This window comes from Felis catus, chromosome F2 (genome assembly GCF_018350175.1).
Source record: "Felis catus isolate Fca126 chromosome F2, F.catus_Fca126_mat1.0, whole genome shotgun sequence".
NCBI classification, from domain to species: domain Eukaryota; kingdom Metazoa; phylum Chordata; class Mammalia; order Carnivora; family Felidae; genus Felis; species Felis catus.
The window spans coordinates 73,725,906-73,738,354 of NC_058385.1; the positions used below are offsets into that span (position 1 = coordinate 73,725,906).

The 12,449-nt window shown below is 46.2% G+C and overlaps 1 protein-coding gene across 1 annotated transcript in view; it reads right to left on the reverse strand.

Annotated features, from left to right (window-relative positions):
• Nucleotides 1-12,449, reverse strand: part of KCNQ3 (potassium voltage-gated channel subfamily Q member 3) — a 318,119-nt gene that overhangs the window by 75,217 nt on the left and 230,453 nt on the right. The window lies entirely within an intron of this gene.

Genomic DNA, 12,449 nt, shown 5'->3' on the forward strand with positions numbered 1-12,449 from the left:
GGAGACGGGTTCTTCTCATGTCACTCTGATTTGCCTCCAATGACGTCACCATTCACCCCACCCCCCACCCCCGGGCTGTGATGCTGGCTTTTCTCCACATAGGCATAAACTACTTGCGGTGACTGTCCTCGCCTCAACCTTCCTGGGATGCTCTTCTCTGTGCACGGCCTTGCAGGCAGTCACCAATGGACTGCCTGGTGCTGTGGACAGAAGAGGGGTTCTCCTTCAGGTCCCACCGCAGCCTATTTGGACAGCTTCTGAATTCACTGGAGTTTGGGGCACAAGAATGACACGGTTGACTTTTCAAAGTGAACTTACAGAAATACAGGCTTTGTCCCCCCCCCCCCCCAAGTTGTTATTATGAAAGCTTGGACCATTTACCACTGCTTGTGGAACTGACTACCTCTTGGACCTAAGTCCTCTTATCTTTATCTTTCCTCAATTTCTTCTTCTTAGGCCCTGCTGTATCTCTAGCCACCGCAATCATTTTGGAAACTCTGTTCTGTTGCTGGAGCATTCGATGTCCACCTCAGCTTTGCCATCTGAATGACAGTCTTCCCAATGGCACAGTGGACTTCACTAATGAAGGAGCCACTCTTCTTCTACAGCTTTCTATGACTCTCTCACCCTTCTCTAGCCAGGCCCTCTCAGGGGAAAGAAGGATTCTGGCTTAGGTTTCTCACCCCCTCTGTCTCCCAGAGCCCATCTCTCAGACAGCTTGACAGTTTTCACCTCTCCATTATCTGAGAGTGGCGACAGATAGAATGGGGGCTCAAAGTCCCAAACTGACACCAGTGACACTCAGTTCCTCACACATCATCCCCTCCAGCCCTGAGAGAGTGGCAAAGGTTGTCCTTGATCTGTCCCTCTCTTACTGACAGGCCACAGGCTCAGAGGATGTGGAGAGAGAGAGCTTTCTGAGTGGGCAGGTCTGAAGGCCAGCTATCGCTTCGGTAGACTATTGCAAGCTCTGGTTTGAAAACCATCCCAGCCACAGCAGAGAAGACCCCAGATCCATTTATCAAGGTCCCTGTGACCTCATGGGGCTCTAATGGGGACTGAGTAATCAATGCTTCTGGAGGCCGAGTTATGGGGCTGCATGGGCAATGTGTCATGAGTGCAGCATTTCAAATGGGATTTCTCTCTCTCTCTCTCTCTCTCTCTCTTTAGAGATGAGGACGCTAAGTTTTCTCCTTGAAATGAGGACAAGGAAAAACACACACACAAAGAGAAGAAAAATATGCAGAATGACTCAGAACTGAGGTGCCCAGCAAATGCACTGTATATATATACTTGTCTTCACTATAAAGCAAGGCATGGAGGGAGGGGCAGTGAAAGACCCCGGACTGGAGTCAAGGGATCTGGGTTCTAGTCCTGGCTCTGCCCCAAGCTACCTTGGTGACCTAAGCCAAGTCCCTTTGCCTGTCTGAGCTACAATTCCTCCTAACAGCTAGGTAATTTATGTAGATCCTTAACTAGTTCTAATACCAACACACAGACCACAATTTAAGCAAGAGATATGCTCCTGAAAACACATGGGTAGACTTTCGTCCCCCCAACTGGAGTTGATTTTTAATGAACCAGGCCAATATTTCTTTCTCTTTTTCTCCCTATTTCCCTCCCTTCTTCCTTATTTTAGGAGCAGAATCCTTTCTTCAAAAGCAAATCTTCTGTAGGAGCCCAATAATTCCAACGGAAAATGTGTAGCAGCTTTATGGGGAGGGATTAGGGGAGCCCTACTCGCTTGCCCGTCTTGACACCTCTCATCTCCTCCACTCCCCTCCTTCCAATCACACATGTGCCGTTTGTGGAGCACTGAATTAGGCTCTTTCCTTATTTGAATGAGTCCTCCTTTTGATGAATGCTTTACCTGGGAAAGCAAAAATGACTCCACCCCATGGGGGCTAACAAAGCACTTTCTTGTCATTATCTCGTTTGTTCTCTACCAATGTGCTGGGCTGGATGACTTATCCCACGCCATAGGTGCGGACACTGTCTCAGATAGATGAGAGGTGGAACATGTCATTCCAGATCACTGCTGTAGCCCAGGTACCTGGCAACAGTGCCGAGGGCATAGTCCAGGAATAGTTATCGAGTGAATGGCAGCACAGCCTGCTGACCCTCTCCAACCAATCCCTGCCAAGGCTAGGGCTCCTAGTCCTTTTGACCTCTGCTGGTTCACAGGCACTGAGATTCTTTCTTGGAACATACGATCGCTTTTCCAAATATCACCTTGTAAATGGGGACTGTTGGTTGGGTGTATGCCTATTCCCCCGTCTCCCTGCTACGCAACAGCAACGTGCTATCTAGGAGCCACGCCATCATTCATAGCAGAGGGAAGTCTCCATCCTGCCTTCTTCTCCTCGGAGAGACAATTAGGGAAAAAGAGAGGAAGATAGGTCTTCCAAAGCCTTGAGCAGTTTGCTCTGAACGATTGTGGCGGATGATCCTCTGACTAAAGATCTTTTGCTGCTCCTCAGGCTTCTGCCTTCAACGAGCTAAATCTGCTCTCCTTCTTTGGAAGAAGTAGGCCATGCACTGCTGGAACTGCTCAATCCGTGGGTGGGAGCAGAGGGCAGGAAGTGCCCACCAGATGAGGGTGGGGGTTACCCAGTGATGGGTGGGTCCCAGGTCAGGAAGTTCTGAGCTGCAACTCATATTCCAGAGCTTCCTGTGAGATCAGGTTCAAGCTTTCCTGCACGGGACTTTGCCGAAAGCATCCCTTTGCATTCTGTAGCTTAGAGTGGGTTCTGGGGAACCTGAGGTAAGATTTGGAACTGAGGGCCCGTGATTATCAGTAAATGTAATGAAACTGGGAATAGGCAAAAAAGCATAAATAGCCACATTTCTCTGTATAATAAACTGTTCTCGTGACCCATGGAGCAGAGGAGTTGCATCTTGTGAAAGAGTTGTAGGTTGGAGCTAGAGAAAGGGAGGAGTGAGAGCTTGAAGGAGAAAAGGGGACCAAGTCACATGAGAATATGAGACAGCAATGACAACAGCAACAGCAGCAATATCAAAACACAGCCCTGCAACGGCCCTGCAGCTCAGGAACGAAGTGCTCCTTCCTCCACTGGATGATATCTGTGCAGATTTCCCAGCCAGAGGGCAACAGGCAAACATGGCCGTGCTCCCGCCTGGTGCTCAAGGGGACTGGGTAGAGGGGAGCAGACTCCCACTGGTGGTGTGGTATCGTTGGAACGCACTCCACTTGGATCCCAAAGGACAGGGAGCTTCACTGGGCATCTGGGTTTCACAGTTTTGGGACTGCACAGCCCCCAGGGAAGGGACAAGTACACAAGTAGCTCTTAATACACACAGGAAAAGGTGAAAAATGCCACTGAGGGGTGCACGCAGGGTGCTAGTGAAGCCTCGTGGGGGGAGAGAACACACCTCATCACTTGGTGTCTCCTGAGGGCCCACTGTTACATTCTCAGCCATAGTTAAACACAACTGTTATTAGGAACCAGTGAACTATATTATATTAAAAACAAAGGCAACACAAGCTCAAAATTCATCACTGCCTAATTTTTTACATTTCGCTGTTATCTGTGCCCCTGGGGTGATGCCTTTTGTTTTCAGTATGACAGAAATGTTATATAATGGTGCCTCTGTCTTCCTCATGCTCAGTGGGGTCGCCTTGGTAGTTTCAAGTTTACCACGGTGGGATTATTCATACCAGATAAATCAGCAAACACTGCAAATCAGGGCTCTTCCTTCCTCCCTACTCTGAGCTGGTTGTTGACTGCTTACTAGCACCCCTCTGGAGAAGAGTCCTAATGAAGTGTCCTGGCAGGGTGCAGAGGAAATAAGTCAGACAACGTCATTCATTCATTCATTCACTTATTCAACACTGCTTACAGATCACCTACTATGTGCGAGGTACATGGAGTCATAATTTCTTCGTGGCTGGCTGTAACAGCAGGCTCAGTCAAAGCTGACTGGCCTAGCTAATTGAGCAGAGGCCCATGCAAAACACTGGAAGCCAAAGGATTGAGCATCTTTCAATAAATGCATTTTGATGACTTTTTCCAGCTCACGTGCAACAGTGGCTCCAACTAATAGCTAACAAAGAACTGCCAAGGAGGGGTCTAGCCAGACCTGCTTCAATAAATAGATAAGGATCATTTAAAAGCAGCCCGTTAAGTGTTTGCATGCAAATGGCCCTGCCAGACTCCTTGAAAAACAGTTTGTTCTCCTAAGGAGGTTAAATATTTCCAGTCTTGTTTGTGTTATTAATTTGCTTAGCCAAGTGTGTGGTTGTGGGTGCATTTTTAATAGAGGATGCAAAGACCTTGCAAAATGAGCCTTATCCTTGAAACCTAAATGAGGCAACTTTTCTGAATCCCATGAAAATGACCACAAAATAACCACAACTGTATCCCAAGAACAGATCTGTGCCCCATGCAGGTCAGGTAGCCCTGCTGTAACCTATAGGATGGGAAATGAAATTTAAAAATGAACAAACTCCAGGACGTTGCATGCCCAGCACCTAGGACAGTACCCAGAATCGGTGTAACCCACAGCTTGGGGGATGTAATAGAAGAATGAACAAACCTGGCCATATTGTAACTCTAGCACCTAGAATAGCACCTGGAACATGGTGGGCATCCGGTACATTTCTGTTGAATGAATGAATGCTCTTATGCCATAATTCGAACCCCAGTTTTGATGAAAAAGGTTCTTCCAATAATGGCAGACAAAAAGCAGTCACAGAAGAGGAAGGAGGAAGGGGGGTTTATCAAAAGAGACTCTTTTCATATAGTATCTCATTTAATCCTTACAAAACATCTGGAAGGTTTTATTATCTTCATTGTACGGATGGGAAAAACTAAAGTTAATCCAGCCAGCCAGCGCCTCACAGGTTAGGAAGTACAGAGGGAGGTCAAAAGCTCGTCTGTTTCAATTTAAAATCCATGTTCTTTGTATGCACTATGAAATGGTGACAGTTTTCCTGGAAATACTCAATTTGGAGAGAAAACTTTTCCCCTGCCCCACAGAAAATATGATAGATGTCCCTCACTGGAGAAGACAGAAAACAAAAAATTCACACCAGAATCACAGTGGTGGCCTAGCACTTTTTCCTCACTTTCTTTCCTGTTTCCTTGTCCACAGAGGAATGGTGTGTGTGTGTGTGTGTGTGTGTGTGTGTGTGTGTGTGTGTGTGTGTATGAATACTGTTTTCCTTTATTCCTTTATTTTCTTGAACATCAGCTTTTGTTTCAACAGTGAACTCAGTATTAAACTCTCCTTACAGCATCTCTGGCCCAACAGTATGTCTGTTGGTGAACAGTCTGTGAGGTGAACAGTATGGTTTCCATGGTGTGGAGTAGAAAATTCAGAAAAGGGAAGTGATTTGCCCAAGGTCAATCCCCGCAAATTCATCGAGGAATCTAGTGCGGACTCATCATCTGTTTCGAAGGCGTTTTTCTGCTAACGTTTCTCTGAAACTCCAGTGTGCACGGGCATTGCGTGGGGGCCTTCCTAAATGCAGATTTTGACCCAGTAGATCCGGGGTGAGGCCTGACAAGCTCCCAGGTGATGCCATGGTCTCAGGTCACATCTGATGAGCAGGTCCCAAGGTCAAGGTCAGTTTCATAGAGCTTGTCGGTCGTGCGGGGTCAGTTCTCTGTTCTTTCTCCAGTTCACAGACCACACGGGGGACCTGACAGGGCTGGGAGAAGCCATCCGTCCCACTGGTGCCTGGGGGGCTACCTCTCCTTATCTCCCCTCTGTGTCTGTGCCAAAGCGCTGTTTACCCCGGGGCCCTACAGCTTCCTGTTCCTCCCTCATCGCCCGCACACCCAACAACTACCTCTGTAAGTGGTCCCTGAGCCTGTAGTCTTGGCCCTTTGAATCCGTTTTCCATAAAACAGTCATTGTGAGCTTTTAAAACGTAAATCTAGTTGTCATGCTAGTGCTCAGGCTCCCTCCCGAAAGGGAGGCACCAGCCCTGCTGCCCTGCCCCATATCCTCTTTCAACAGGGCACCTCAGTTTTCATCTGCTGTGAATATTGTGGTTCCACGCAAGATTACACTAAAAAGAAAAGATTTTGCTGCTGAAGAAATGTGAGAATACCCCTGGCTAATCCGATCTTTTTCTACCATTTCACAGAGGAGGATGAGTCCCAGAGAGGTCCAGCTCCTTTCCTGAGGTCCCCCAGGAAGATACTTGTGGAGCTGGCATGAATCCTAAAACCCTGCTGATATTTTCTTTGGTTTTCTGGTTCTCTTCCCAGTACACCACACTCCTTTTTTTTTTTTTTTTCTATTTTTTCCCCCTCAGATATTACTTTCCTAAGATCCATTAAGTGAGGTCCTTTATCGGCTGAGTGCAATATCCTCACATCTCCAAATCTGCCTCTTGCGATTCCAAGCATGAAGAAAAGCAGAAAGAGTACAGACTCTGAGATCCTAAGCTTGGAGACGGTTGGGAATAAATAAGCAACAATGATCCCAGCCACCACCTCCCTTCCAAGATTGGAGGAAGAGTTACCAGGAGGTATCGTGGCCAAGGTAAGCTGATTTTCAGGACATGATAAAGTGAGTGCAGAAGCTGATTAGTACTTTGGGCTCTGAGCTGATGGAATTTTTTTCCCCTAAAGCATCATTCTTTTAAAAAATATCAAGAATATTCTGGATGAAGGGAATGCCCCCATTTAACCACAAAGTACACCAAAAAGAGCCTCTGTTTACCAAATCCATAAAGCAAACCAGGATTCTGAAAACTGGCTAATTCCCACATCGGTCCACTGATCTCAAAACCATCCAGGGCAAATGGTTAGACAAGCGGAGTTAAGACATATTCCTTGAGTGACTACGCACATGGGAAAACCCACTATTTGCAGGGAAATAACAGACACTTGGTATATAATTTCTTGCTTTCGTTGAATGGTCAAGTTAGGTCCAGAGAAGGGAGAGCTCAGGGTGGGCTTAGAGCAAGAGAAGGTATTCTAGGTGGGCTTTGGGTTAGGGAGAAGAGAACATTCAGGAGGAGGAAAGTCTGGAGGTACAGATGTGTGTCTCTTTTGCTAGATACAGTAAGACGGTGTCAGGAGGGAGGAGAAACCTACGAGTCACAAGCAGGACATCTTGAAATATGAACCAAGAATTCTGTCTAGTACAGCCAGCCACAGGTAGGCTTAGGACAGTGTCTTTCATACGATGTGGAATGTATGCCTGGTTGGCATACAGGGAACTTTTAGTAGTGCAAGTATAGTTGTATGTTTAAAGCGGATTTGAAAGAACATAATTTAGCACATCAGATACATGACTTCACAGATAGTCTTGCTTAGGATTAAATTTATGGAGTAAGAACCACTGATTTTCCTTAAAGAGAAAAGTATTAAATCAATACCAACCTGGTTGTGGCAAAAATCATGAAGGTGAACAGGAGTGGCTGACAATTGACAAATACTTGGCTAAAGCTATGTATCAACGATCGCTATTGGTTGTCTCATCAAAGCATACGCTGTGTGTGAAAGCGCTTTGTAAATTCTGTTCCTTCACAAATGTGTAAATTTACATATTCAACAGATTAAATTAGATACTATAGACAATGATGAATGAATTCTCAGACAAAGGAGGAAAAAAGGAAGGAAAGAAAGGAGGGAGGGAGGGAGGGAGAGAGGGAAGCAGGAAAGAGGGAAGGAAGGAAGGAAAAGAAGGAAGGATTTTTCTGGACCCACTAAGAATCAGTGTGGTAGCCTGGGGATTCAGACAGGAACAAGACACAGTTTTCTGTCCAGGAGGGAGGTAGGCAGTTACAGAAATAACTGTAATCCCATGTAAGAGGTATTTTCTTTAAAAAATTTTTTTTTGAGTTTATTAATTTATTTTTGAGAGAAAGAGAGAGAGAGAGCGCGCACGTGTGTTAGTGGGGGAGGGACAGGGAGAGAGGGGGAGAGAATACCAAGCAGCCTCCGCTGCCAGGGTGGAGCCCCAGGTGGGGTCAAACCCAGGAACCGTGAGATCATGCCCTGAACCAAAAACCAAGAGCCGGACTCTTAACTGAGCCACCCAGGCGCCCGTAAGAAGTATTTTCATGGAAATGTGTGCAAAGCACAAAAACATGCTGAAGTCATTAAAGTAGGGGTAGTTTGCAGAGGTGGTGGTATTTGAGTTTAGCACTTTTTGCCAGACGGGGCTTACGAGTAAGGTGTTTAAGGATTCTTAAACATCCCAAGATACTACAATCACTGAAAAAGCATAAATGCAAGTCATTACTATTATGTTTTCCACAATGACCACTTTAAAAAAGTGCACATTTTGGGACTCTTCCCTACAGGCTCTGATACAGTATGCATGGGATGTGGTTGGGTTAATCTGAAATTTGACATAGAACCCCAGGAGATCCTGATGCAGTAGGTACCTATGTTGAAAGACTAACTTAGAGAAGGTGGGGATTTTATTTACTTTTGACTCCTCAGTATTGGGCACAGTGGCTTGCATATAGCAAGTGTTGAATAAATGTTCGATAAATGTAAAAAATAATAAATTATTAAAATCCAATAACATACTTAAGCTCCAGAATAATATTTTGTTTTCAAATGGATTTAATTTGTTGATCTAAAATTTACGCTTATATCCTTGTTGAATGTAATGGAGATAGCCCAGAGTTAAAATTCAGTCTCACACAAAAGCAAAAACAGAATTAATTGCTTTTTAAAACTTAATTTTGTGGATTGATTAGCCCAGGCTCAGGCTGATAGTTGTTGGGCCCCCCTTCTGGCAGTGGAGACTCTGCGTGTCTATATGCCCTTGAAAGTGAGGAATCATTCTTTTGAAGAACATTCTGCCTCGCTCCTCCCCAGTTCTGACCTGTCTCCCTACTAACTGGTCACAGTTAAGGGGTCTGAGGCACCAGTTCCATCAGCAGGAAGATAACGTACCCTCAAGAACCAAACACCCAAGGCGTGTTTTCTCATTTTGCCATTCCCTCTATCTCCAAAGTGTGTTAAAATTAGATTCATTGTAGCTACTTGAGTCAAAGGGAATAGGACAACCTTTATTCTAAGTGGCTGAAAAATGAGCCAATACCTAGACCATGGTCAACTCCAAATACCTTGATGTGGAGACTTTTTGAGCTCTCAACCCTTTGTCCTAACTTTCCATTCTGCTCATTAAACCCCCCTGCTCCTAACATCAGTTACATAATGGTAATTCAGTTGTCAGACAAAGGAGCGAAATGAAGGAAGGAAGTTAGTTAGAAATTAATGAGTGAATGCACGAACGGAAGGTCAGGTCTCATTATTCAGCATCTACTGTGTCCCAAGCATTATGTGAGACACTAATATGATGATGGACAGAGCAGACAGGGTCCCTGCCCTCTCCAGGTTTACAATTTAAAGGGAGAGGCTGCATTAATCAAGTATTTATGATAAAGTTGAGACAGAAGAAACCCACCAGTATGTCCCCTGTGTGAGGATGAGGAAGTGATCTGGAAGAGATCCCCAGCAAGGCTTGTTCTGCGTGAGCCCCAAGAGAAAAAAACTGCACTCTGTTGGTAGGAAGAACCTTGAGGAATATTGCTCCCCCGAGAAAAGACTTTATAAAATATTTTCACACCTCTAATCGAGATGGTATGAGGCGAATATAAAAGTAGCTAGTGCTGCGTCCCTTTGTGAAGGCAGAGGGCACTGAGATTTTAGCCACAATTCAATGCATTCCAGAGGAAGTCAGATACTCAATCTAGAAAGATCACTGGACTCATTTTCTGGGATTGAGGGGGTAAAAGTGGCTGGGGAAGGAGTGCAGAGTCTCCACTTCTGCTAAAAACTCTTCAGGAGTAGGTAGGACCCAGTGCAACCCAGGACAGAGACGACAGGGTGGGTGAGGACGTGGGCTTCAGATGGAAGACCAGCGATGTTATAAGAGGCTTTACCCATGTGACGCCAACTGGGTGACAGGGATGTCCTGGAGCTTGCTCACACCATCTGGCAGGAGCCAATAATGAGCACCTCTTCCTGACTCTGATTTCACTCACTTTACACTGACAGCTTGAAACTGGCCACAGTGGGAACACATCTACCACAGGAAGTAGCAAATGCTGCAAACCAGGGCTTTTCTTTAAGAGAAGTTATCCCATATTTCGCAGCATTCCACTGGTTATGGGGTCCAGGCTAACAGCCCACAAGACCTGCGTGGAACCAGGGATATAGAACCACAGCTGCACTGGGGTAGGATTGCTTCTTTGGAAGTAATGCATTTCCCCTTACGCGGTGTCAGCAAGGAGACCCAACTAGCACACGGGGGCATGGGACAAATGATCAGGAACCACTCCCTCCCCTGAGAGTCTGCGTTCCTGTGCTAGAAATAGTCATGGAAGGATTTAAGACTGCAGTGCTGATAACATACATATGAAAATTAAATACCAACTATGGAGTGTTTTTATCCATTCCTGCTGGAAAAGGAGGTAGGTGTGTGTGTGTGCGTGTGTGTGTGTGTGTGTGTGTGCACGCACGCACGTGTGCACACGCATCCGCGCAAGAACCTGGAGGCAGGTCCGGAGAATCATGGTTTAGCGGTTTATCTAAAATAAACCAAAGAATTGACAAGTGGCCAAGGCCCAAATTGGAATAACTTCCAAGAAATACAGAGCCAGAATGCCATTATTTTACACACTAGGCATGGTGTTCTTAAAAATAAACCCGAGTTGTAGCTATTAAGGACTGTGCCATTTTGCAGAAGTATAGAGAGAGGCATCTCGAGGCTACTGCAAGGTCATCCTGGGAAGACGGTGGGGGTATCAGGTATCAATGGGCTCCTGGAGCTGCACTCCACAAGCAGAGGACAACAGGTTTCATTGCGGATCCCGCCAAGACCGAATCAATGAACACGAACTGGGTGAGGAGGATATCGTTCCGTGCCCACATTTTGGCAACACTCTCTGCGTGATAAAAATAAGAGTAACTAACATTCATACCAGGATCTTGAGAATTTCACATCCATTATCCTACTGAAGCATCACAGCATCCTTAGAGGAAAGTGTCATTGATTTCATTTATCAGCAGACAAACTCTCAGGGAGTTTGTCCCTTGTCCACGGTGGCAGAGAGAGAAGTGACCCACACAAGTCAGTACGTAATCGAGTGCTTCATGCATATGAGTCCCAGCGGATCCAAATGATGGTTCTTGTTTCTTCCCCTGAGAAAGATCCATACTCTCATAGTTGACTCAGAGTTGAGGATAGGGCATCGGGACTCAGGTGCGATGTCCTACTTTGCTCATCGCTTTCCAGCCTCTGGTCACACTGGACTCTCACATCTAAGATATTTTCAAAGTGCTATGACTTCATATGTGCCATTTTCCCTGTTCTAGATCCCCTCTTCCCATTCTCTGTCAGTCATAAATTCAAAATTGAGCTTAACTCTTCCTTCCTCCATGAAGTCTCCCTTACACTTCCCAAGAGAGTGGGAGTCCTTCTTGCCCTCTGTCTTCCTTTTACTGCGATCCCAATTTTACTCTTAGGGACAGAGCTGTTTGGAGGTTGTTACGGGCTTAATTGTGTCCTCAAATTCATATACTCCCTAACTCCCAGGACCTCAGAACATGAATGAATTTGGGGACAGGGTCTTTAAAGACTGATTATGTTAAATGAGACCCTTGGTGGGCTCCTAATCCAATCTGATGGTGTCCGTATAAAAAGAGGAGATGTGGACACAGAAAGAGACACCAGGGGCTTGTTCATACAGAGGAAAGTCCACGTGAGGACACAGAGAGGAGGTGGCTGTCTCCACACCAAGGAGAGAGGCCTCAGGAGAAACCAGCCATGCTGACAGCTTGATCTTGGACTTCCAGCCTCCTGAGCTATGACAGGATACATTTCTGTTGTTTAAGCTGCCCAGTCTCTCTATTTTGTTATGGCAGCCCGAGCAAGCTCACACAGGGACCTGTCGGCCAGTGCTTTGTGGTAACGTGAACCCGCTGCAGGGTGACAATGATCAGGGCCAATGGCCCTGTGCTAAGGGCATCTCTAAGGAGGTCTAAGCTAAGGTGGTCGCTGACCCTCTTCCAGCACTCTGAGGAGGCGGACGCAGTTCATGTCTGATTCCTCATGTATTTTCTCCTGTAACGTGGTGGTTCGTCCACCTCCCCTGTCTTCGGGTTACAGTAAACACACCCTCATCACAGTTGCCCGCTCCCTGGCCTTTCTGTAGCTCTCCTACCAAGCACAAGTTCTGTTCTCACGTGGAGTCTGGCTGACTTCACTCCACGTTTTCGCACTTGTGTCTCATTACCAGGCATCAAGCCTCTGAGAGAAGCAGGCCTTCTCCTAACCTCTCGGGCCCATAGCGTTGACCAATTTTAAATACGTTCAGTATTTGAGGACGCACAACTAAGTCTGTTTCTGCTTACCTCCGTTCACGGTGCCTGCCGTGCCACAGGCAGTCAACGAATGAACGAGCGATGTGAAAATGCGATGAAATATCCCGAAGTCCCCCACCCGGT